This window comes from Neodiprion lecontei, chromosome 7 (genome assembly GCF_021901455.1).
Source record: "Neodiprion lecontei isolate iyNeoLeco1 chromosome 7, iyNeoLeco1.1, whole genome shotgun sequence".
Taxonomy (NCBI): Eukaryota; Metazoa; Arthropoda; class Insecta; order Hymenoptera; family Diprionidae; genus Neodiprion; species Neodiprion lecontei.
Genome location: NC_060266.1, coordinates 12985779 through 13012396, shown reverse-complemented (window position 1 = coordinate 13012396; position 26618 = coordinate 12985779). Strand labels below are relative to the sequence as shown.

The 26618-nt window shown below is 38.1% G+C and overlaps 1 protein-coding gene and 1 long non-coding RNA gene across 3 annotated transcripts in view; one reads left to right on the top strand and one right to left on the bottom strand.

Annotated features, from left to right (window-relative positions):
• Positions 1-26618, bottom strand: part of LOC107217405 (regulating synaptic membrane exocytosis protein 1) — a 1749170-nt gene that overhangs the window by 840099 nt on the left and 882453 nt on the right. The window lies entirely within an intron of this gene.
• On the top strand, positions 1243-25298 carry LOC124295527. Its single transcript, XR_006905478.1, has 4 exons — positions 1243-1254; positions 3087-3094; positions 4792-4804; positions 24963-25298. It is a non-coding gene; the product is annotated as an uncharacterized LOC124295527 (long non-coding RNA).

Sequence of the window (26618 nt, the reverse complement as noted above, 5' to 3'; positions counted from 1 at the left end):
GAAGCCGCGTCCTTCGTCTGTCAAGTCGCGAGGTGCGTGGACGTCAACCCGTATCAGCCCTTCTTGAGCAATAGTAGCGTTCGGAAAATCTTAGTTGTGACCGGCCTGAAGTCTCGCGCTAATTCGTCAAATTCGAGCATTCAGTTATTCTGTCAGCTGCAAAAGACTCACTATCTTCTACGTTTCCGTCTTTTCTGTGCTTTAATAAATCTCATCATTTCGACAATAGACATTTTTGTGCCATTCCATTTTCCGTAATTAAATTGCGTTTGGCCCTGATTCAACCGAATCAGGTAACTTTAAGTGCTGATAATAATAACTACACTATCATTTTTAATAAATAATCTTTGGAATCATTTTTAACATATACCAAAATCAGCAAATTTACACTTTCAACTATAGCTATCGATAGTAAGATATCATTCTAAATCCACAAAGACTAAGTGACCGACGTTCAACATCGTTCGATTCATCAACTCTTTTGAACTTGAGGTGAGGCCCTGGTCCAAAATTCTACTGACGCAGACCGACACGATCCGACGGCTCTCAATCTCGTCGACCGATTCACCTAAAGATAAGTCAATCCGAGTGTTAATCTTCAAAATTGAACGAATTCTTGTTTCACCTTTATAATCAAAATTCACTTCAGTAATATTCATTTAAAAGCAAGTCTAGAATTGGTGGCTAGCTTCACTACCCCCAATTAAATCATACTTACTGTTTGCAATATTTAACCAACAAGAATTAACAACAGGATATATAATTGATTTAAGATAATCTAAAAAGAGAGATACAATATCGAATAATCACGACCAGTTAGTTATAACCATCGTTCAGAGTGAATGTTCATGGTACCAAATAATAATATCCTTTAAAATAGAATAACAGATAATTTGCCAAAACCCGCAAACGGTCAAATTTAGTGATTCTGCAGCTTCTCTGCATTTGAATATAAATTCGTTCGTCAGCGTGGATCGTTATATAAACTCAAACGCTTTATAAATTGTTATTTCGGCTTTTATGTCATTATCACCATTCATTGTTATCAGACATTTCGATCACCAAATCATACAGAATATACTACATCTTTTACCAGTTGAATCATATCAAACCATTCATTTTGAACGACCTTTTTCCCATTTTCATTATTATAAAATTGCCTCAACAATTTGAACAAACCTCACAAACCTGTACAGGACTATAGCGACACGATCCTACAAATTACCGGCTTATCGAAAGGTAGGTCTTTTCTTAGTTTTAATATTTATTCATTGTCGTTACGTGGGAGCTTCATTATTCAATTAATCATCAACTACCACCGCTCAGTACACTCCCACCCCCACGTAAAACCAGCATTGTTTTTCAATCTTTATGCCATTCAATTTGGTATCTTATTTTGAAGCTTACTTCTACTCTCTCTGACATTAACTTCAGATGAATAGTTTTTCAAGTCCTCAATTAGATTGTGGGGTTGAATTTTGCTAGGCAAACTGAATCAATCTAAATCAAGAATTGTTAAATAACTTCAGTTAAAAGTGTCTTTAAATTTAATTTTAGTTGACAGTGTCATCTGGCTAGCTAGTTGCACGATAACTCAAAACCAAATTCAATTTTACACTCTTCGTAGGGTTCTACGCTAAGACTGAAAGCTTGTGAATCTCCATTTACCGCAATTATTTCTGCATTTCATATGAGCATTGTCTGGAGCAAAAAAAATCTCATTTTGAGATTGGAAATGGAACCTGAAACGCAGAAGTTATTCAGTAGCACGAATTGAAAACCAAGAATTTTATAATGGTTCCTGCAACAAAGGGACTCTTTCCAAATATTCTTGTTACAAGGTAATGTTCGGAGGACTATGAACAAGATATTGTATCGGATTACATTATTTGGAAAAAAAAATCTTCATGAACTTCGTTGAAAATTAGATATTTATTCATTTCGATGGATCAAGGGGTACAATCATGAATCCGATAAGTCAATATCCTCGTAATAATGTTCTGACATTACTGTAAAACATGATTGTCCTTGAAGGTAATTGTGACGTTGAGGCGCATTTTGAGAAAGTTGATTTTCAATTCGTGTCACAGGATGTGATCTACGTTTCTGAGTTCTACGCTTCCGATTAGATTTTCTTTGTTTCGAACCGCACTAACATGAAATACAGAAATTATTTTAATAAATCCAATATTACTTGAATTTTCAATTTGATTATTAGGTTCCCTTCATTTATTTAATTGAACATCAGTAAAACATCATTAAAAATACATTGACTATCGACTAGTTGTAAATTTTGTTGAACTACTTTTTCGAAAAAAAAAGATTCACAGTTCTGTTACAGATAGTGTGATATTCAAATTTCTTGAACACTAGGTTTAATGTCCCATTTTCAAAAGTGATAAAATTCAATATTACCGCCTGAAATCACAAGAGAGTGAGAAAGTTGCTTAGTTGCTTGAAAGTGTCGATGATCTTTGTATGTGTGATAAATTGAATAGGCAAATAACAGTAAATATTAGAGATGCAATTATTTTGGCCGTATCACCTGTTGACAGAAAAAATTTCATTGTTATTTCTAAAGTACAAAATAATAAAAGTGATCAAATAAAGTGTTCCCACCTATCTGCTGCGTTTCTTCCAAGCACCCAACATTCGAACAGATTTCTCATTTTAGTCGAATATAGCCAATTTTCAAAGAGCATTAGCATCAACTTTCCGAGTCACTATCTCGACTGTTTGAGATTCTAACCTTAAAAATTCGTATGAACTGCATCGACGCCAGAAACAGAGTTTGACAGCTGAAACTCTGAGTGGCCAGCTCGCCCGTGCAGCCGATAAAACTTGCGCATGCGCATTGTATGTATAGTTCCAAGAAATTGTCCCGCTACATATATAAAAGTTTTGTATATTACAATGATTTTCACAGATTTTCTCCAAATTAGTTTTTCACTCTGGTGTGCTTCTCTTTTCTAAGTATTGAAGCCCCAACTTTGGATTTGTTCTCTATATATATTTATCTATATATATGTATATATAGATATATTTATTCTAGATTTATTTACATTAATTATATTACTTCAAATTAGGTATAACTGTAATTCTAAATACATATCTATATACTCGTATATACCACAATGAATTCTATTAATATTTTTTCTACGTAAAATATTTACATTTTTTGTTTTGTTGAATAGACAGAACGATTTCTATATATGCATATATATATCTCATCTTACTATATTATAAAATAGTTTCCTTTCGGGTCCTGATCATTGTTTGGGTTATCCGTTTGGGTCAGCCGTTTGGGTCAGCCGTTCGGGTTAGCCGTTTGGGTCAGCCACTTGGGTCAGCCGTTTGGGTTAGCCGTTTCGGTCGGCCGGTTGGGTTAGTCGTTTGGGTGAGCCGTTTGGGTTAGCCGTTTGGGTCTGTCGTTGTGTTGTTTAGGTTGGATTTTGTTTGGGTTCAATTGGATGACACTTGTGTTGTTTCTGTTGTACTTCACTGGAATTTGGAGAGACTGATGGAGACCAGATGATGAATTGTACAGCAACATTCCGTGGTATGGGAGAGGGCTTTTCTTGCATTTTATTACCGTTTTGTTCGTTGAAATTGAATGATTGAAAATGGGTTGGCTTTCATTATGTCATCATATCTTCATTATTCTTTCCTATCTTAAGGGCGTTGCCTATGCCTCGAAGAGCGCGCGCGAACAGAGACTCACGATTTTCCTTCTCATTTCCTCATTTTTGAAGATAATTAGATTCTTAGGTGGTCATTTTGAAGATAAAGAATAGATTTGTGTCGCATATATTGCCAAATTTTCGATTTCACTTTCAGATTTGCGAAAAACGTACTTGAACGTACGTTATCTTTGAAATGAGACACAGCGGACAGTGAATTTTTTTTTCGAAATTCGGCAAAACACGCAGCACAGATTTATTCTTTATCTTCAAAATGACTCCCTAAGAACCTAATTGTCTTCAAAAATGAGGAAATGAAAAGGAAAATCACGAAGCATAAAACAGCAAATTTTTCGCGAAAAAGGCGGGCGGCTGCTAGCGCCACGACCGCGTTGGCCGGCGGCCATGCGAATTACAGGCGAGGAGAGTAGACTCAAACCCCCCCACTACAATTCCCCTCCTTCGAATCCTCGTCGCTCGGCACGTGGATAGTGTTCCGCGCTTTTATATTTGTTTGTGTTTTTCTACCGTGTTTTTCATTATTTCGAGTCAGTATTTATTTCCGCGATGGCTAAGAAGAGAAGGAACCTGTCTTTGAAGAAGAAGAAATGACCCGGCATAAAGATTTTGGCAAATTTCAGGAAAAAATTAGGTAAATCGAATTATTTATATGATTGATATCGCATCCTCTCCGACTTCGAGATTCAATCACTTGAGTACGAACAATCGCAGGGCTCTAATCGAAGAAGGTACTTTCAAGAGCCGATATTGCTGTTCATAATAGCAGTATAAATTCATTCTCAAGTTTTTTATACATACGGAAATATAAACTAGAATGCATTGTGACGTGTGGTACTAGCCCGGTTTGCATTAGTCGCTAAAATATGTCATCAATTTGTTACGTGTTCAGGTTACATGATCGAAATCACTATTCGGCAATTTGCATTAGTGTTTACACTTTCATACACGATCATAAGGAATATTCTCATCACTTATTATGACTACCTAAGTATCCAAGGTGAAATTACAAGGTATCCGGCAGAATTTTCCATACGAAGTGAATACAGCGCGTATATATTAGGCCACTAAAATACGCGCGTTTTGTTTTTAGAAATAAACTTGACGTAAATCTGGGGTAATCATACATGCATACATTACCTACAAAACAGCCACCTACAAAACTGTCATCAAATCAGATACTACTGCCAAGTATAATTTATTTAGAAACTAATATAACTAATATACTATAACTAATGATGACAAGAAAAAAATTAAAATCAAAATTGAAATTGAAAGAAAAAAAAAACAAAACTTTTGATAGAAAAAAAAAAAATCGGAGTACGTAGTACTTGGCGGGCCCATGTTTATATTGCCATTACAACATTGATATAGCTTGACTTGTATTTTCTTGTGCTTGTTTTGAAAAGGCCCGCCATGTACCACTATCTTCAATTTTTTTTTTTCAACTAAAATTTTTTTTTTCTAATTTCAATTTTGATTTCAATTTTTTTTTTTGTCATTATTAGTTATAGTATATCAAAATCATCATTAGTTTCTAAATAAATTATACTTGGCAGTAGTATCTGATTCGATGACAGTTTTGTGGGTGGGTGTTTTGTAGGTGGCTGTTTTGTGGGTGGCTGTCACATTATTATACTTGGCGAAAGGTTTTTGCACCAGAGGTGCTTTTTGGAGATTTTTTTGGAGTACTTTTTGTGGAATTTCACTTGAACATTTAAAAATTTTGCTCGCTCGCTACGCTCGCTCGATAGGTTTTTGGGATACAGAATTAATATTTCAGACGAAAATAATCGGTGGGAAAGCCAAGTTAGAGCTTTCTCATAATAACATGTATCAGGTCCAAGGTCTTCTACACATTACGAATAGGAAGTGGTGCTATTTTATAGTTTGGACGGCAAAGGGATTGATTTTTGATAAAATAAAACGTGACGATAAATTCTGGATCGAAAAAATGGAGAATAAATTAGCAGATTTGCTTCACTTTTGTTTGTTACCCGAGATCGTAGATTCTAGACGCGCCCGACAACTCTCAATCCGCGAACCCCCTGAAATCATCGAAGCCCAGATTAGGCCGCGCGTAAGAAACAGTAAATTCACGACCGACAGACAACAAAAAACCGTAACATAAATATATGTACATATGTACATAAATATAATAGCTTTGTATATAGCTTACGTGCAATATTTCTGTGATTTATGTTCAGTTAGTTATGTGTATTACTGTGCTAAAAATTTGCTAGTCATATCGTTATAATTATATATCTGATTATTCATTCCAGGAATACTTTCCGTAGTCTGACCAAACTGCGTGTATACCTATATATCATGTAAATATTCCATAGCCTATTTTTTCATTACTATCTGTGACCTGCACTCGTGACGTATTACTTTCCATAGCTTGCGCTTTTTATAGAACTTATTTAGCCATGTAATGTATACAATGCTCGATGCTTTGTTATATCAATTTTCTTTATCAAGATTACTGTCATGTTTCACTTGTACTGTTTCAATTTAATTTCTATGAGATCCTTTTCATACAGATTTCGTGATTATGTTTATTAAGTTTAAGCGAGTTTAATTCTACTTTTATCATTTTATATTATTTTTTATCAATTTGTATTTGTTTGGTGCAAACCCGATCATGGTTGGGAGGTAGGGACGGGTTAGGTGGATCTCTGTTTGATAGCGACCTCCACGTGGTGAGACCTGGGAGATTGATGATATTTTCGTTGTTATATCATGAATTTGCTCACAGATATTCGTTGCAATTTTCAATTTAAAATTACCTGTGACGACGTCTGGACGGTATTCGTAAATAGTTACGTATTATTTTCGAGACTGTATTAGGAACAGCTCTCAGCCGATCAAGCTATGCTTTGAGCTGCCTCAAGACAGTCCTGCAAATCGAACCTGACTATGAATACCGGCTATTAGACTATTACCAGTCACGTGATCGCATTGCGTAGAAATACGGACGCCGGTGAATATAATTTTCGTTGAAATATTAAAAATGTATATCTATATCAACATACGTATAAGGAATTCTACGTCACGTCAATCAAAAAATGACCTCGTATTTTTTCAATCTATTCATACTTTTTTTCACATGAAATAAAGGTAAAAAGAATCGATACGCATTTTGGTGTTCGTCCGAATTATGTTTGTTTTCGAAAGTTACAAGCAATCATTCAATTTTGATGCAAAAGAGCGCGCATATATCCAGTTCTATTCGACGTAAAGACATCGTTTACACTGCATTCGAAAGGTGAACGAATAAGCTTTCATAAAAAAATGCAATGTTGAACATTATTGAAAATTCCAATTTTTATAAACAAATCAAATGTTTGACGATTTTTACCTCATTAATGACAAGTTTTCGAATTATAAAAAAAATAGTTTCGGGTTCCTTACTAAATTCTGTATTATTAGTAAATTTTGCAAGTGGAATCTGAAAGGAGTCTATTTGTTTTTCCATTATTCATCAGGTGCTGCGTTGTGCCGAGCGCGGCTCACTGGGCTGTTTAAAAGTATCTGAAACCGAATGCGCATGAGGGGTGGTGAAGGCTAGCCCGCGTCACTCGCCCCACTCCGGCGACAGCTCGGCTGCTCCGTCTCACTTGTTTCTTTACTCTCTCTCTCTCTCGCCACGGTTAACGCGGGAAGCGGAGTAGCCCGCGCTTTCTAGCTGGGCAACGCCCTTAATTGAATGATTAAACGAACTTACCTGTAAGTGAAGTTCTATCATAATTGTATGTAGCGCCTCTTCCGAATAGATCATTTTGTAGTACCCCCACTCCACGCCAGTGTTACCACATGTTTACAGTAAAACTAGAAACTTTTGGTCTCCTCCGTTGGTCTATCTGTCTGGACTATCATTTCTTCAAAGTATTTGCCGTAATATTTTGGGTTTACCTCTGTGTACACAGAGTTGGGTTACCTATGGGTGGGACTGATCTATTCGGAAGAGGCGCTACATACAATTATGATAGAACTTCACTTACAGGTAAGTTCGTTTAATCATTCAATTGTATTTCGCGCCTCTTCCTCTAGATCATCTTGTAGATGTTTAAAGATCATTACGGCACCAAAACACGGTGAATTGTCGAAAATGAATATATTCTCAAGTAACAAACAACCCAAAAGTGTAGTACAACTACAACCAAAACAAAAATAACTACTCGAACAAATGAAAACTTCTTATTTATCTAAAACTGCTTTGGCAAAAGCGTCCTTATCGTTACACACAGGTAAGTTATAGAATCTCGCAAAGGTCTGAGAGGCTGAGGTCCAACCTGCCGCTTTCCTTATGCAGTCTATATTTACTCCTTTCTTATCCGCCGCCGACGTCGAAGCATGTCGAGTGCTATGCGCCGAAAAAATATTTGTGTCCACGCCACTCTGTTCTAACATACTTTTCACCCACCGACTCAAAGTCTGGGCTGAAACCGCCCCGTATGGTTTCTTGATTGCAACAAATAATGCTTGTTCGGCGCCCCTGAGATCCTGTGTCCGCTTAAGATATGCCACCAAAGCTGTTGCAGCGCGTATACTATTATCTTTCTCGTAGAATGGTACATCTAGCAAAGGTTGTCTTCTGTTGGGCCCCGAAGTCTTTACTTTATCCGGAACTTTAATCTGTATCTTTTCACCCAGGTTCTGAATATTCGGTATCTTAATTAATGAAAGAGTCTGCATTCGTTGACCCGTGACTAGTGCGAGTAGGGTGACAACTTTTAGCGAGAGGTTTTTGAGCGAGATCTCTTCGTTAGGCATTAGACTGGCCGCATGATCCAGGACAATCTTAGGGTCCCACGTTTCGTCGTACTTGGGTTTCGGAGGACGCAACTCAGACACTCCCTTAAACAGTCTTTTTACTCTAGGGTCTTGCCCCGCGTGAGGTCCCAAAACTAAGGCTAACGCCGATCTTAAACAATTTAGGGATCCGTAAGATGCTCCCTTGTTATATTCGTTGGTTAGTAATAGTAACACGTTTTCAATCGAATTATCGAAAGGGCTGACGTTCCTGTCTGAGCAAAAAGACCACCATTTCCTCAACGCGCCGTCGTATTGCTTCATCGATGAATTGCGGAGCGAGGCCAGCATCAACTCGGATTCCTCGGGGACGTTCCTTATCTCGAAGGCTTTCCTGATAATATTGCGGCCACCAGGGTAGTCTGCTGCCATAACGGATGAGGTTCCCTGTTCGCGGAAAGTAATAATCTCGAGTTAGGCTTAAAAATCAGCGGCTCACTAAAACAGAGGGCTCGAAAGAGTGGATACCAAGCTTGTCCTGGCCCGTCAGGGACTACAAGAATACCCGTTGCGTTTTCGTCTCTAATTTTTCTCAGGACTCGCGGAATGACTATAAATGGTGGAAATGCGTAGAAAAAAATCGTTTCCCACGACATAGTAAAAGCATCTACGGCTGTACAGTTCGGGTCGCGTAGCCAAGAGACATATTTTTCACATTTCGAATTTATTCAACTCGCAAAAAGATCGATCTCGGGTCTCCCGAATTTCTGGACTATCGAATGAAACGCTGCGTTTGACAGCTCGAATTCGGTTTCGGGTTCAAGCCGACGTGATTCGAAATCCACCTCCGTATTCTCCTTCGTACTAATAAAGGACGCGAAGACCCAAATTCCCCTTGTCTCGTACCAGTCCCTTGCACCCGCAAGAGGATATCGCAGTTTCTCAAGTTATCGGCGAAACATTTCAACCCGAAAAGAGCCGTCTTGAGTTCTAGTATATTAATATGATTTTTCCTTTCTTCTTTACTCCAGAATCCGTGAGATCTCTCGCTTCCACAAGCAACGCCCCAACCTGATATCGACGCGTCGGTAAAGATTTCCCGACAATATTGAGGAGATTTAATTGAATTTTTTGCGGAGAGGATAACTCTGTCCCACCATTTCAGAGCCGAATGAAGATCCTGAGACAGGGTCATATAACCGTCGTAATTTCCCTTATTTTGCTCCAAGGCAAGGTATCGTGCTCTCTCGAATGCCTTTGTGTGACCCAGGCCATATCTAACCGCTGGACAACACGAGACAACGCTACCGACAAATTCTGAAAACTCGCGAATTTTACAACGTTGAATACGGCTATATTTTAAAACCAATTGTTTGACTCCTAATCTTTTCTCCCTTGGAAGCTCGATAGTCATACTTAGCGAATCAAACCAAAACCCGATATATTTACATTTGTTTGTCGGAATTAGCTGACATTTTTCGTCATTAATTGTAAATCCCAATTTCTGCAAACGCGAGCACGTGACTCGAACGTTCGCTTGACATTCCTCAAAAGACCTACCGACGAGCAAAAGGTCGTCGATGTAGATGACCGAAAAATACCCTTGTCGCCTCAGATCGGTCGTTACAGGCTTTAGCAGTTTAGTAAAAACATATGGCGCTGTGGCGAGCCCGAAGGACATACACGTAAACTCATAAAGCTGACCCTCGAATTGAAATCTTAAAAATTTTCGGTTAGATTCAGCAATCGAAATCGAGTAATAGGCATCTTTCAAGTCAATTTTTGCCATAAAACAACCCCTGCTCAAGAGATTTATAAGGGTCTTTCGATCTTCCAATTTGAAGTGTTCCGTCTGAATGAACTCATTCAACTGCTTTAGATTCAGAATAAATCGAGAACCACCATCCGGCTTCGGTACCCGGAAAATGCCAGAAAGAAATTCGCCGTGAGTGCTGTCGCACTGGCGGATAGCACCCTTCCGTTGCAGCTTCGCTACTATATCGGCCATCGCCCCCCTCTCTTTTTTAGAATCGAAGATTCCCCTCGGAAAGGTAGACTGACATGGCTGAGACTCAAAGGGTATCTTGTAGCCCTCTATCCACGATAATATTAACGGGTTACGCGTTAGCTGTTCCCATTCTTGTCTAAAGAATCTAAGTCTTCCGACAGTCGAACTTACTGGTTCTAATAACGCTTCCGGTTGTTGCTCCGCTCGGACTTCTGATTGTTCTTCCAGTTGGTCCCGTTCTTGTGGTTGTCTCGGCGGAATAACGAATATCCTTGATTCCTCGGCTCCTTTCTCCCGCCTGACGTCGTAGCAAATCTCTGGTTGTCCTGAGGACGACGCGGCGGGGCTGTCGAGTTTTTTGAATTCTTCTGTCCCTGTGGCTTTTGAGGAGCTTTCAGCTCCTTGCGCGAGCTCTCAAGTGCCTTCGCCGCCTTTAATTTCTCCTCCAATTGTTGTCCGAACAGCCATTCATCTGGGACAGTAGCGTTCAAGGTCTCCTTACACGACACGTTTAAGTTCGCGAGGATCAGGCTTTTCCTTATGATCTACTCGTCGTGGAGAAGGTCAGCTCATACACGCTGGATCCTTTCGAAGAGCTTCTTCGAAATTGGCTTCTTCCTCTGCTTTTTTCTCTGCTACGCCGTCGCCGATTGGCCTCTGACGATGAGGACCTTGAGCTTCGGTGACGTCCTATCAACGAAAGTAAAAACAATAATGACGACGTTATTCCGTGGTCGTCAGGTATGCGTCTGAAACCTATAGGTTTTCATTCATTGTTTTCTGCCCCCTGGTTAGAACGTTTAGCAATGACGTCGGGCATGTTTTGGCCGAGTTCAACTCCTCTTTATAGGTTAGGGCCTATAGGGTGCCTCGAGTAATGCGCCTTGAGAAACTCTCCTCCGTGTAGATTAGAGCCTACACGGGTGGCCTCGAAACATTTGCACCGGTCTGAGTAATAACTCCTCGATATAGGTTAGTGCCTAAACGAGTGACCATCGAACGCCAATCTCTGCCATATAGGCCAGAGGCCTGCCGATGCATCCTATCGAATATTCTGGAACATGAAGGAAACATAAACTTACGACGTCTCTTCTTGTGACGCTTATTGTCTCGTATTTCCAAAATCGCATCCTCCAGTCGCCTCAGTCGCTTCTCCATTCGATTATCCTTGTCTTCTTCCTCGTCTGAATAACCTCGGTATCTTTTCTTGTCCATGATTAAACAATTTGTAAAAAACTTATAAAAAACACATGTGGTTTCACCGGCACAAAGATGAAGAATGATAGTCCAGACAGATAGACCAACGGAGGAGACCAAAAGTTTCTAGTTTTACTGTAAACATGTGGTAACACTGGCGTGGAGTGGGGGTACTACAAGATGATCTAGAGGAAGAGGCGCAAAATACAATATCTTAATATATTCATTATTCAACCTTCGAGACGCTAGTGGAAAGGTTATCTGTGGCTTTTCTTTTCGATTGTTCGTTTCCCAGAAGAAGATTTCGTAACAGCACTTCTGAAACCAATTTTTTTACACATTTCATATTGTTAACATGGAAATACGTTGTCTCTGTGAAAATAATTGTGCCTCCGTGACTAAGGATTCGTATACTCTGGGCGGTCTTGAAAAGAACCGGGTGAAAAGCATACACATGGAGCTCTCGAATTGGTTTTTTTGTCGAAAAATCGAAAAATACCGATAGTAAAAAAGAATACTTAAGACATGTTCTGAAGTATTACCATTGTTTTCTATTTTGCCTATAAGTTTAATATTTCGCCCTCTTTTCGATCAAATTTCGTTCTCATAATTTGATATTACCACTTCCAATTTATATCGGCCATCGGTGATTGCCCCAAAAACTTGATTCGTTTTACAAATGTTTTTTGACACGAACTCATTCCGTATGTATCCCTTTACTCCTGTATATATTATTATTTGTATAGATAAATGAATTTTTTTGTATCTTTTTCTATTCACTTGTATGATGCTAATAAGTACGTGTATTTTAATTTTAATTTTTATTATTTCGTAATGACTTACGAACATAATCAAATGTCGTAAATATATCTTTTAAATCGGTTGTGATAATTTTTGCATGATCTGGTTCGGCGTCGTAGAAATCCAATTTTGTGATTTTTGAATAAGGTTTGACCAGAAGTTCGTAAGGAACATTTCCATTGTTAAATTTTGTTTCCTTTGCAATTACCATCTCGACAAGGACGACCTAAATAATTGTTTATGGGAATTTGAAATATCATGGAAATTGATATTTAAATCGTGCCGAATAAGGGACTATTCCAGTGTGAAATTTGTTGAGAACGTTTTTTTTCCATTATCCAAAAATATAGACTTTCATAAACGTTTGGTATGTCATTAGAATTAACGAAAAAAAGAAATCAAACTGATTATCAAATTTTATTCGAAAAAAAAAATCATGAATATCCGCGATTTTCAAGTCAGTCTCACTTGAATGGTCCTTTAATAAATACCTCATTTGAATGTATTCTTCCAAAAACAACTTCAATATCGTTGTTCCATACGACACATTGAATTCTGGTCCCTTCGGAATTGATAATGATGAATCTAAATACCTCAAATTGTTTCAATAAATCTCTCGATTCGATTTTTCTCGGCAGATCGACTTCTTCTATGTACCCAACTATAGATCTATGAAAAATTGAAATATGGAATTGGCATTTCATTTAACACAATAGAAATCATTTTCTATAACAAAGAATTCCTTAAAATGTTGAATATTAAAGTGAAATAACAAGAATTACAAATCAAATTTTTTACGGAATTCCGAATTACGAATTAATTAATTTTGAACATATAATATCGCATTTTAAAAAATATCAAAGGAGCACTATTTATATACAAGACAGAATAAAACTAACACAGATTTTTCACCAATTTTAATTTTCTTCAAGTAATCCGTGCTAGAAAAAGGTATGGATGTTTAATTTTTTTTCTTCCAATTATCTTTTGAAGTAGATGCATATTCATCACTATTTTCGCACCTTTCGCGACTTGGGCCAGGCCCCGTACTTCTATAGGCTCTCCATTTTTATTTTTATATTGGGTCATTGTGTAAAATTAAAAAAAAAAAAAATGATATAAAAACGGTCATTTAAACTGTTAGAAACTGGACGAAATAAATAGTGTCGGTCTTGAAGTATGAATTGAAATTGAAAGTCGAAACAAATCAATATAACGCTAATTTCGGGCCGTATATAAAAACGGTTATATAAATTGTCAGAAACTGGAAAAAATAAATAGTGTCAGTCTTGACGTGTGAATTAAAATTGAAAGTCGAAACAAATCAATACAACGTTAATTTCGGGCCGTTATTTGATTAATGATAAGCAGCTTTTTCGAAATATAAATTTGAACAGTTATATATTCCACATTTTTTACTATGGTTTTGAGAAATAAATAACGTCTAAAAATTATAGACTGCAAAATCGTGCTATACAAATATCTTGAAAATAATCGAGAAATAGTGTTAAAGAAAAAGAAACATTGAAATGGATTCGACAGATAAGCGACGCAAATGCCAAGAAAAATATGCACAGCAACATCGGTCAACGGAATTGGAATGTAAACGCAAATATCGGGAAAAAAATAGGGAAAAGATGTTGAAGAAAAAACGTATCGAAAACATAAGCATTGCTGAAATTAAAACGCAACAAAACCGCAACGGATTTACAGTGTATGCGAGGAAAAAAAGATGGAAATACGAACCCGAGATCTTATTAGGCAACGAAATGGTATCGCCCTTGAGGTGCTTCAAACAACAGTCAATACTATGATATTGGTGATATGGCATATGTTTGTGAGTATTGCAATGCTGTATTTTGGATCAACGATTTTCTGAAGAAAAACTGCTGCCATGGAGGTAGAGTATCTTTACCTTCATTGTCACCGTATTCCGAAAAGTTGAGCAAATTTTTTGATGATATCGTGTTTCGGAGTATAATTCGTTACTATAACAGTAAATTTGCTTTTACGAGGTTCGAAACAAACTTTTTGAAAAATTCTAGGCATGGTGTTTATAATCTGAAAATTCAGGGTCAGGTTTATCATTATGCACCTACTACTTTATATCCAAAGAAAAACGAAAGTCCCAAATGCGGTCAAATTTACATCTACGATGATTATGAAGCAGTGAAAGAAAGATTATTGAACAATCTTTAGTTAAAATATACAAGAACGAGAAAAATTATTTCTGAATTGGGAGAAATTAATCCGTTTGTTAAAAAGTATAAACATTTACATCAATGCTCAAAAAAATTTGGAAATTATTATTGTTTATATTTTATTTGGAAACCGAATGTGGACATGCGTAGATATAACAAACCATTAACTGCTGAATATGCAGCGTTAATTATTTCTAAAGGCGGAACTGTTCCTGATTTCGACTTATGCGTATATCCTGAATATTGCGATAGAAAAAATAAAACAATTCGGATTTTAAGTAAACTACCGTCCTATGTCGACCCAATGACGTTCCCTCTTCTTTGCCCATCTGGCGATTTAGGGTGGAGTCCAGAAATGAAGCAGACGAATAACCTTAAGCGTTTATCCATATTACAATGTAATTCTTATCCCTCAGCCTATATACCAGACGAGCAGTTTAATCCAATCTTGAAAGGTGGTCGCTGAACGCAACAATACATTATTCATGAGTAGTATAACAAGGCCGGTTCTGAGTACAAACATGTTCCCAGTAAACATGAGCCGGTTAAAATGTGGTTGAAGAAACGTTAAGGTCGTATAATTATGGTGTAGGTAGAAAATATTACCGTGTTCGATGTACGGTAATTTTTCAGTAAAATATTAATCGTTGTCTCTCCACAAATATTATACGATTTTCATTACACGTACATTTAAACAACGGTTTCTAGACTAATAATCAACGTTTTGTTTACTAGTTCAATTGCTAATTTAAATTCGTTAAAAACCGGTATATTTGTAGATATTAAAATACAAATTTTCTACGTTTCATCGTCAACGTTTTGTTGTGGTAAGCGAGATTCGTAGTATAAACGTGTGGTAAAACCGTTTATATTTCTAGTCTTATGAACAGTTAATATACATGTTTTATTCCTTCACCGGTAACACAAGCTTAACGTTTCATTCACTGCTTTTCTACAACATTTAAACAACGGTTTCTAGACTAATAATCAACGTTTTGTTTACTAGCTCAATTGTCAATTTAAATTCGTTAAAAATCGGTATATTTGTAGGTATTAAAATACAAAATTTCTGCGTTCCATCATCAACGTTTTATTGTGGTAAGCGAGATCCGTAGTATAAACGTGTGGTAAAATCCATTATATTTCTAGTCTCATGAACAGCTAATATACATATTTTATTTCTTCACCAGTAACACAAGTTTAACGTTTCGTATAGTTACCATACCTTGCCAATATGTTCTCATTAATTGTTTAATAATTAAGTCAATACACTTTTGATCTACTGATCACATGTAATACGTGAAAATTACGTCGTACATAGACTTGTCATATCGATACACAGAATTATATACCTACTCGGGCCGAAACGTAAACAAGATTTGTTTCGTACCTTTCTGACCTTCATATCCAAGAATACTACCCTTTTCAACATAGTGAGGGCAGGAATCAACTTTTACATCATTTACTTACATATTGCGATGTTTGAATTTGGAACTATAATCATTATATTCAAGTTTTTCTCATGTTAGCAGTGACTAAAATTCAACGTTTTGTTATCCTCCTCAGCACGTTCTTCTGATTACCTTAAATGTTGTAAACAACTGGTCATTCGATTTCCAATCTTTTTTTTCATTCGATAAACTAGTAAGTATCATCAAAAATATGAAAAAATTCAGGTGACATAACACTAGAAGTGATAATTTTATTTTACGTAATATTGTAAAGTAAAACAATATGTTACCTCCATTTTTTCAAATTCTTTTCCTTGTGTTATTGTTAATTCCCCAACATAGGAAAAAAAGTTGAAAAATCGATGAACAGATTTTTTTACAAAGGTCACCAAGAAATTACGTAGTTGAGCATATAAGTGCATCCCTTCGCGGCGTCTTTATTATTTGTAAAACATACGTTTTCCTATACCATAATGTATATATTGGAATAACCCATGCTAGGAAAGCGAGTGGCCGTAGATGAAGCTCGTGTACCATGGATGTTACATATACATATAATGAGCGCATGTGTCAAACGACAAGCGGTCGCGAAGAATCGAGAATGTCCTAGCGTGAAATACTCGCGCCTCTTCTTCTGCCTCTGATTGGCTCGCTAGGTCAGCGTGTTGTAACTCGTACGGTTCCTGCACGCTGAGAGCCGAGGACGACGCGCCAGAATGCCCCCCCACCACCGTTCGCGAAGGCTCTCAGCTCACGCGATCAGTGAATCAGTCTAATTTGACCAACTTCCGAGGTCAGTGCACGTCCGTGTTTATGTGAGCCTTCGATATAACTGATCTATGCAATGTAGGTATTTGTAAAAGACTGTGTATATATTACATCCCAGTCAAGTTTCACGGATTAGCAGTGATATCAGGAAAGTTAATACTCCAACTGCGGTCCAATATTGGTTAAAACTTGCGTACTGCGTACCTAGAAGACGCCCTCTATAGCATCTGTGTTCTGTGTTGAAATAATGTGCCAATACTTTTTATTATTTTACTTTGTCAGGATTGTGATTTTTTACCTAGTCCCGAGATGAAAGTTAACAATTTTCCTCGTTAGGGTATAATCATTGTATGATTATTTTGTTTCATGTTTTATTTGTTATCAAACCTCTTGTATCGGATATAAGTTTTTGTTTGTTCATGTTTACTTAATTTTACTATTTGCTATACTTCTATACTCTTGTGAGTACATCTGTACAATTGAGGTATGCGTATATGTAAAAGACTGTATGTTTATTTATACATCCCAGTCAACATTCACACAGTTACATCGTTGGCATAATAAAATGTCCGCATCAACGATACAGACAAACTGGTATATAAAAAACTACGGAATCGAACCTGGTATCTAGAGATGCTTTGCCGGAGACTTACTCCACTAGACCACCTAGCCGCCCTGACTACACTGTCATTAATTTCTCTCATCACCTGTATTTCGAAAATTGTTTTTGTTTTCGTGTGCCATTGAATTTGTTTACATTTGAGATTCGAAATTAAAAATTATCATTAAAAATTTCGAAATTGTACTCTCCTCAAGCAAATTTTTCTCGCTAAAAATATGATATGCGTAGCTCATATCGCCAAAATGAACGCGCAGCCGTTCAAAAGTAAATGGCTAAAGTGAATTTTAATTTCACATTAATAGCCACTTACAGCATATGTGTGTACATACCAACAAGCTTCACACACAAGTCTAAAATGTGTCTCTGCGACGAATCTCAAATGTAAACAAATTCAATGGCACACGAAAACAAAAACAATTTTCGAAATACAGGTGATGAGAGAAATTAATGACAGTGTAGTCAGGGCGGCTAGGTGGTCTAGTGGAGTAAGTCTCCGGCAAAGCATCTCTAGATACCAGGTTCGATTCCTGGCTCCGTCGTTAATTTTTCAACTCACCTAAAAATTTCGAAATTGTACTCTCCTCAAGCAAATTTTTCTCGCTAAAAATATGATATGCGTAGCTCATATCGCCAAAATGAACGCGCAGCCGTTCAAAAGTAAATGGCTAAAGTGAATTTTAATTTCACATTAATAGCCACTTACAGCATATGTGTGTACATACCAACAAGCTTCACACACAAGTCTAAAATGTGTCTCTGCGACGAATCTCAAATGTAAACAAATTCAATGGCACACGAAAACAAAAACAATTTTCGAAATACAGGTGATGAGAGAAATTAATGACAGTGTAGTCAGGGCGGCTAGGTGGTCTAGTGGAGTAAGTCTCCGGCAAAGCATCTCTAGATACCAGGTTCGATTCCTGGCTCCGTCGTTAATTTTTCAACTCACCTAAAAAAAAAAAAAAAAAAAAAAAAAAAAAAAAAAAAAAAAAAAAAAAAAAAAAAATTTCGAAATTGTACTCTCCTCAAGCAAATTTTTCTCGCTAAAAATATGATATGCGTAGCTCATATCGCCAAAATGAACGCGCAGCCGTTCAAAAGTAAATGGCTAAAGTGAATTTTAATTTCACATTAATAGCCACTTACAGCATATGTGTGTACATACCAACAAGCTTCACACACAAGTCTAAAATGTGTCTCTGCGACGAATCTCAAATGTAAACAAATTCAATGGCACACGAAAACAAAAACAATTTTCGAAATACAGGTGATGAGAGAAATTAATGACAGTGTAGTCAGGGCGGCTAGGTGGTCTAGTGGAGTAAGTCTCCGGCAAAGCATCTCTAGATACCAGGTTCGATTCCTGGCTCCGTCGTTAATTTTTCAACTCACCTAAAAATTTCGAAATTGTACTCTCCTCAAGCAAATTTTTCTCGCTAAAAATATGATATGCGTAGCTCATATCGCCAAAATGAACGCGCAGCCGTTCAAAAGTAAATGGCTAAAGTGAATTTTAATTTCACATTAATAGCCACTTACAGCATATGTGTGTACATACCAACAAGCTTCACACACAAGTCTAAAATGTGTCTCTGCGACGAATCTCAAAGGTAAACAAATTCAATGGCACACGAAAACAAAAACAATTTTCGAAATACAGGTGATGAGAGAAATTAATGACAGTGTAGTCAGGGCGGCTAGGTGGTCTAGTGGAGTAAGTCTCCGGCAAAGCATCTCTAGATACCAGGTTCGATTCCTGGCTCCGTCGTTAATTTTTCAACTCACCTAAAAAAAAAAAAAAAAAAAAAAAAAAAAAAAAAAAAAAAAAAAAAAAAAATTTCGAAATTGTACTCTCCTCAAGCAAATTTTTCTCGCTAAAAATATGATATGCGTAGCTCATATCGCCAAAATGAACGCGCAGCCGTTCAAAAGTAAATGGCTAAAGTGAATTTTAATTTCACATTAATAGCCACTTACAGCATATGTGTGTACATACCAACAAGCTTCACACACAAGTCTAAAATGTGTCTCTGCGACGAATCTCAAATGTAAACAAATTCAATGGCACACGAAAACAAAAACAATTTTCGAAATACAGGTGATGAGAGAAATTAATGACAGTGTAGTCAGGGCGGCTAGGTGGTCTAGTGGAGTAAGTCTCCGGCAAAGCATCTCTAGATACCAGGTTCGATTCCTGGCTCCGTCGTTAATTTTTCAACTCACCTAAAAATTTCGAAATTGTACTCTCCTCAAGCAAATTTTTCTCGCTAAAAATATGATATGCGTAGCTCATATCGCCAAAATGAACGCGCAGCCGTTCAAAAGTAAATGGCTAAAGTGAATTTTAATTTCACATTAATAGCCACTTACAGCATATGTGTGTACATACCAACAAGCTTCACACACAAGTCTAAAATGTGTCTCTGCGACGAATCTCAAATGTAAACAAATTCAATGGCACACGAAAACAAAAACAATTTTCGAAATACAGGTGATGAGAGAAATTAATGACAGTGTAGTCAGGGCGGCTAGGTGGTCTAGTGGAGTAAGTCTCCGGCAAAGCATCTCTAGATACCAGGTTCGATTCCTGGCTCCGTCGTTAATTTTTCAACTCACCTAAAAATTTCGAAATTGTACTCTCCTCAAGCAAATTTTTCTCGCTAAAAATATGATATGCGTAGCTCATATCGCCAAAATGAACGCGCAGCCGTTCAAAAGTAAATGGCTAAAGTGAATTTTAATTTCACATTAATAGCCACTTACAGCATATGTGTGTACATACCAACAAGCTTCACACACAAGTCTAAAATGTGTCTCTGCGACGAATCTCAAATGTAAACAAATTCAATGGCACACGAAAACAAAAACAATTTTCGAAATACAGGTGATGAGAGAAATTAATGACAGTGTAGTCAGGGCGGCTAGGTGGTCTAGTGGAGTAAGTCTCCGGCAAAGCATCTCTAGATACCAGGTTCGATTCCTGGCTCCGTCGTTAATTTTTCAACTCACCTAAAAATTTCGAAATTGTACTCTCCTCAAGCAAATTTTTCTCGCTAAAAATATGATATGCGTAGCTCATATCGCCAAAATGAACGCGCAGCCGTTCAAAAGTAAATGGCTAAAGTGAATTTTAATTTCACATTAATAGCCACTTACAGCATATGTGTGTACATACCAACAAGCTTCACACACAAGTCTAAAATGTGTCTCTGCGACGAATCTCAAATGTAAACAAATTCAATGGCACACGAAAACAAAAACAATTTTCGAAATACAGGTGATGAGAGAAATTAATGACAGTGTAGTCAGGGCGGCTAGGTGGTCTAGTGGAGTAAGTCTCCGGCAAAGCATCTCTAGATACCAGGTTCGATTCCTGGCTCCGTCGTTAATTTTTCAACTCACCTAAAAATTTCGAAATTGTACTCTCCTCAAGCAAATTTTTCTCGCTAAAAATATGATATGCGTAGCTCATATCGCCAAAATGAACGCGCAGCCGTTCAAAAGTAAATGGCTAAAGTGAATTTTAATTTCACATTAATAGCCACTTACAGCATATGTGTGTACATACCAACAAGCTTCACACACAAGTCTAAAATGTGTCTCTGCGACGAATCTCAAATGTATATAAAAAACTACTGTTATGTTTCAGATACATTGTTAAAGCGGATATTTCGATACGTGTGCAATGTAACTATTGTCATTGTTGCCTTGGATGAAAGTACCTTATAATAAATATACATCATGTTTCGCAAAGGTGTGTGCTTTATCTCATTTAGTTATCCTGTATTTCTCATAAGAATACATAGGTGTGGATGTAAAATAATTAATATCATTTAATTGGTGCAAGTTACCATTACTGAAATAGCTAAGAATGTGAGCGTTGCTGTATCATCTAACCCCTGAGATAAGTCCATATTGACCATACAAGAAGCTTTTAACAGCTTGTGCATTAATATAGTACATGAAAAATTATACCGAAAACATATTCTCAAGTTGGTTGTTACACGTTTATCGGAACCGCGTGATATTCGATTAAGTGTATTCAATTAAACGTATAATAATTGTTTACGGATATCGTTTTTACGTTAAATCAACACACATTAAGTACGTGTATTATTATAAAAAAAATTTTCCAATGAACACGCTTATTAAACGTGTTTGAACCACGAAAAATGGTGGCTATAACAGGTATATATTAAACGTCTACGTTAACATTTAAATTGCGTTCTTTCATACTTGTTTCATTACGTTTCCGAAAACCGTAATTTCGACGTTTACTTCAACCGTGGGAATATCCGGATCATAATCACTAACAGAAAACGTTGATGAGCGCAGTCGAAAAAACCTGTATCAGGGCGGACATTTTTCACGAGAAAAAACGTATGTGCTGAACGATTATTCAACTATATACAACGTTATTTTTCGACGAATTTCTTATGATTTATTTACCAGCAATGTTTATTGGGTTCTTCACCGACCAAGCCGCCCATCCGCCGACCAATCCGCCTATCCGTGCATCCCAGACGCGAACCCTTGAAGGTTACCCCCACTCTCGTAAAATAGAATGTGCTCTGCGGACCGCTCGTCGGTGAGAAAATTTCCCAAATGACCATGATCGTCGGTAAAAAATCCTCCAAATGACCATGATCGTCGGTAAAAAATCCCTGAAATTGCCGTGGTGTTACCCCTTGTGGGATAAATTGTGATCTTTGTCGGTGAAGAAATTCATGCCATCGAGCAGGATCGATAACTGTATTACCGAGCGCACTCCGTGAATCCTCAGGCGTTCGAGCGGACCCGGTGGATCCTCGAACGTTCGACCGAGAATCCTGGCATGTGTCAGGTTTTGAGCGCTTCCAGAAAGTTCGCGAAGATTCTTCGGGGATAAAGAGGTTTCGAGGGCGAAGGTACGACGTTGGTTGGCTCATACAACGGCCTTGAAGGAATCTGGGCTGACAAACAATTCGTCCGACGTGTTTCGGCTCGACGTTGAGCGGCATGCGGTCAAAGGATTTCGGTGCGACGTTGAATTTTGAAAGACCTGCTCTGACCTTAAACGGATTTCGGGTCGACGTACAATTCTCGGAATCGTCCGATGAAAACAATACTCGGAATCGTCCGACGAGTTTCGACTTGACGGCGAGCGGTCTGCGGACAACGGATTGCGGTGCGACGTCGAATTCTGGAAGGTTCTGAAATTTGTATGCGGCTGTTTCGACCCTGAACGAATGTAGGCTGACAAACAATGCGTTCGACAAGTTTTGACTTGACGGCAAGCGGTCCAGGATCGTGATAAAGAGCTTCTTTGACCCTGAAAGATTCTCGGAATCGTCTGACGAATACAATACTCGGGATCGTCCGACAAGTTTCGACTTGACTGCAAGCGGTCTGCGGACAACGGACTGCGGTGCGACGTTGAGTTCATGAGCCGTGTAAAGAAGCCCCTCGACCCTGAACGATTCTCAGAATCGTCCGACGAAAACTATACTCGGAATCGTCCGACGAGTTTCGACTTGACGGTCAGCGGCCTGCGAACAATGGATTGCGGTGCGACGTTGGGTTCGTGAGTCATGTGAAGAAGCCGCCTAGACCATAAACGGATCTCGGAATCGTCCGACGAAAACAATACTCGGAATCGTCCGACGAGTTTCAACTTGACGGCGAGCGGTCTGCTGACAACGGATTGCGGTGCGACGTCGAATTCTTGAAGGTTCTGAAATTTGTATGCGGCTGCTTCGACCCTGACCGAATGTAGGCTGACAAACAATGCGTTCGACAAGTTTCGACTTGACGGCGAGCGGTCCGGGACCGTGAGAAAGAGCTTCTTTGACCCTGGAAGATTCTCGGAATCGTCTGACGAATACAATACTCGGGATCGTCCGACGAGTTTCGACTTGACCGCGAGCGGCCTGCGGACAACGGATTGCGGTGCGACGTTGAATTCTAGAAGGTTCTAACGTACAATCAAAGACACATCATTTCGGTAGCTTTCCAAAAGTTTTTCAAGGATTCTGTGTGCCTGGTGGGAGGAATACGGCTATAAAGGACTAAATTTCAGGTCAAAAAGACAGTCTTGCACCTTCAGTTCTCATGAGGAGAACTTCAAACAGAGCAGAATTAAAACAGCGAAGCGATCTGTTCTTGAAAAATATTCACGACTTGAAAACCGTTAATAACCAGAAGTCAGAAATCAACGAAGTGACAAAAAAGTTCGCAAATCTGAATTTATTAAGAAACACATAACTACCAAGCGTTAAAGAAAATATGGATTTCATAAAACTCAACAAAGTTGCAAGTATGAACGAATTTTTGCCGACGAATAAATTAACGGAGCTGGAAATTTTCGAAATCCACAGAGTCACCAACATTCCACGAGTCCAAACGAGGTTTGGACAGCGTGTCATCAGAGATCTGAACGACGAACTCAGCGTATTCTTACCGGCACGAATTGTGCGACAGCTGAACGAGGACGAGACCCTATTTCAGAAATTGGTGCAGACGATGGAGCAGAAGCGGTTGCTCTTGCAGTATCTGGGCGGTCAGTACGGTCAAATTAAATTCAAAGATGCGTCGACTCTCGCCTAATTTGTACACCGTACCTGGACAACGTGCGCAGCGTTTCCAATTATTCTACGTTTCATAAGCTTCAAGAAAATAGTATAAATTTTTCCACAAAGCTTTTATTTTTCACTATTTAATAGTACGATATTTAATGAAAAATAAAATAACATTATCGAAAATTATATGTCTATGTCACTCAGCACTCAACCATCTTGTCCACCTTCAACCCAACAAATTTATGTAACAGCAATTCGAATCAACTTTTACAATCTAAGAAGGTACTATTCTGAACACCGATGAGCAAAGACAAAGGTTTTAAGGCTACGTTCGAACCTCGTAACTGTGACGTGAACTGGACGATGAGGTTTTAGCGGACTCAGTCAAGGATAGAGTGGAAGGTCGACCAGCATCTGAATTAGCGTACGTTTGAAGCTGTAGGTCCTACGGAGTTAGGTTACTATCGCTCTTGGAATGCAGAACATGATTACGTTGGTGTACAGGCGCGCGGAAGAATTCAAACGTCTTCAGAAAACCGATGGAGGTACGCGGTCGACGAAAATAATACTCGGAATCGTGAAGTTTCGCCTTGACGTTGAGCGGCCCGCGATCAAAGGATTTCGGTGCGACGTTGAATTCTGGAAGTTTCTAAAATAAACTCTTAACTAACAGAATAGAGGTTAGAAATTAAAATACGGTCGGTATCGATCATGAAGGATATTTTATTGAAAAAGAACTTAAGATTACAGTTTGACATAAGATTCATAATGCTGATATATGAGTTTAATTACATGTTTCTTACTCAACCGTATCATACCCATGCTTCAGGCAATGGGAATGAATAACTGTCTTTTGTGTTTCAGTAAAGAATTTCGCAGTAACAATACGTTTTGAGCTGCACAGTTTGGATGTGTGCGAGATATCGGGCTAGATTTGGTCACGTGAGGCTGGCCAGGATTGCCAGTACACGAAAATTCAAAATCCGCATGTACGGAGCTGCTGAGACCAAGCGAGCCAAAAGACGATTAGTCAGTCACCAACCACCTATCCGAAAGGACCACACCATTTCTTATATCTTATACACAAACTGATTATCCCGTTGCCGAGTAGTCTGGAGGACAGGAGATATTCGTGAGCAAGAAGAAGGAACCTGGCCTACAAAGAAGACCCCGGGGTTCCCAGTAGCTCTGTGTTGTTTTGTTTTGTCCCTTTTATTATTTATACATATTTATTTCGTTCTTTTTTTTTTGGTTCCGCTCTTTTTTATTCTCTTTTGTGACGCCTATTGGCTCATTTTATCTTTTATAACCTTAAGCCCGGCCATCTTTTTTTGTCGTTAGATTTTAGTTATACATGGATCGGCCATGGTAAATTTATTTATTAATTTATTCTGTCCTTCTATTTTTTGTGCCTGCTATATCTTTTGTTACGACTATTAGCGTTCTTTTCGATTTTACAATCGGACACGCCCATTTTAGAAAGATAAGTTTACCTTTTTCTGTTTCTGTAGTGTATGTTTTTCAATAATGAATAAAACGAGGTGGCTATTTTAACTTTAGGTACGACCCGCTTACAATATTATAATTACGGATAGAAAATCATAAAGAATCATTACAGATGTAATATAGCATAATGCGTACAGTTTGAATTCGTATCCGACATTCTATTTAATTTCTGCAACGACGGACAACCCAAATCCATCAAATCAACGACATCAACTTTTTCACCCAGAATTTTCTGCAGCCAACTCTTCTTCTCAGAACCTTTTACGTAAACTGTTGAAGCATCACGTAGCGACATACATTCGATGGTGAAGTCAAGCTTCTCGAAAGGTAAATCATCACCTTCCGAGGATAGTTCATGATAATTTCGTGACAGCCGTAAATTTTCGCTTCTGAATAGAGCGAGTAAATAATTCCAATCGTACGGAGGTTCGAAGAGAAAAATTGACGGGTTGGTATGTTCGTCGAGTGACACAACTGCCAACTGTTTTGTTGTAAAACCGGGACCCGTCTTCTGAATCATTGTACGTCGACTATGAACGCCATTGTAAAAACAACTGAATCGATTGTCACAACGTTCAAGGTTTTTATACCAATTTCCTCACCCCACCACTCAGCGGGCTATATGCAATTATACGATCATGTGAAATCAAGCAGTAGGCAGATGTACCGGTAGGAAAGTTATTTTTAGCCTCAAATTCGATACGAATATCTACCGGTCCAGATTTTAGAGCCTCGTTTTGTTTCGAACAGTCGATGAAAATCAAAGGTCCGTACAGTACAAATTCGCTCTTCGTCAACAGAGGCTCGAGTTCTTTGCCGTAATAGGTGACTTGAAAGTTTGCGTACATCTCGTATAGTAATGCAAAGCAATTGTGACTCATGTCCAAGTTCAGGTTACCGTACGGATAATACTCGGAATTCAAGAAGAGCTTGACGTCAGCAGTGTTACAGTGATCAAGATGACTGGCATTTTTGCTGGCTTTGTTTTTTCGATTTGTTTGGAAACCGAGCACGACAAATCGGAGTTTTTCGAAATGGGTGGACGTTTTTACAG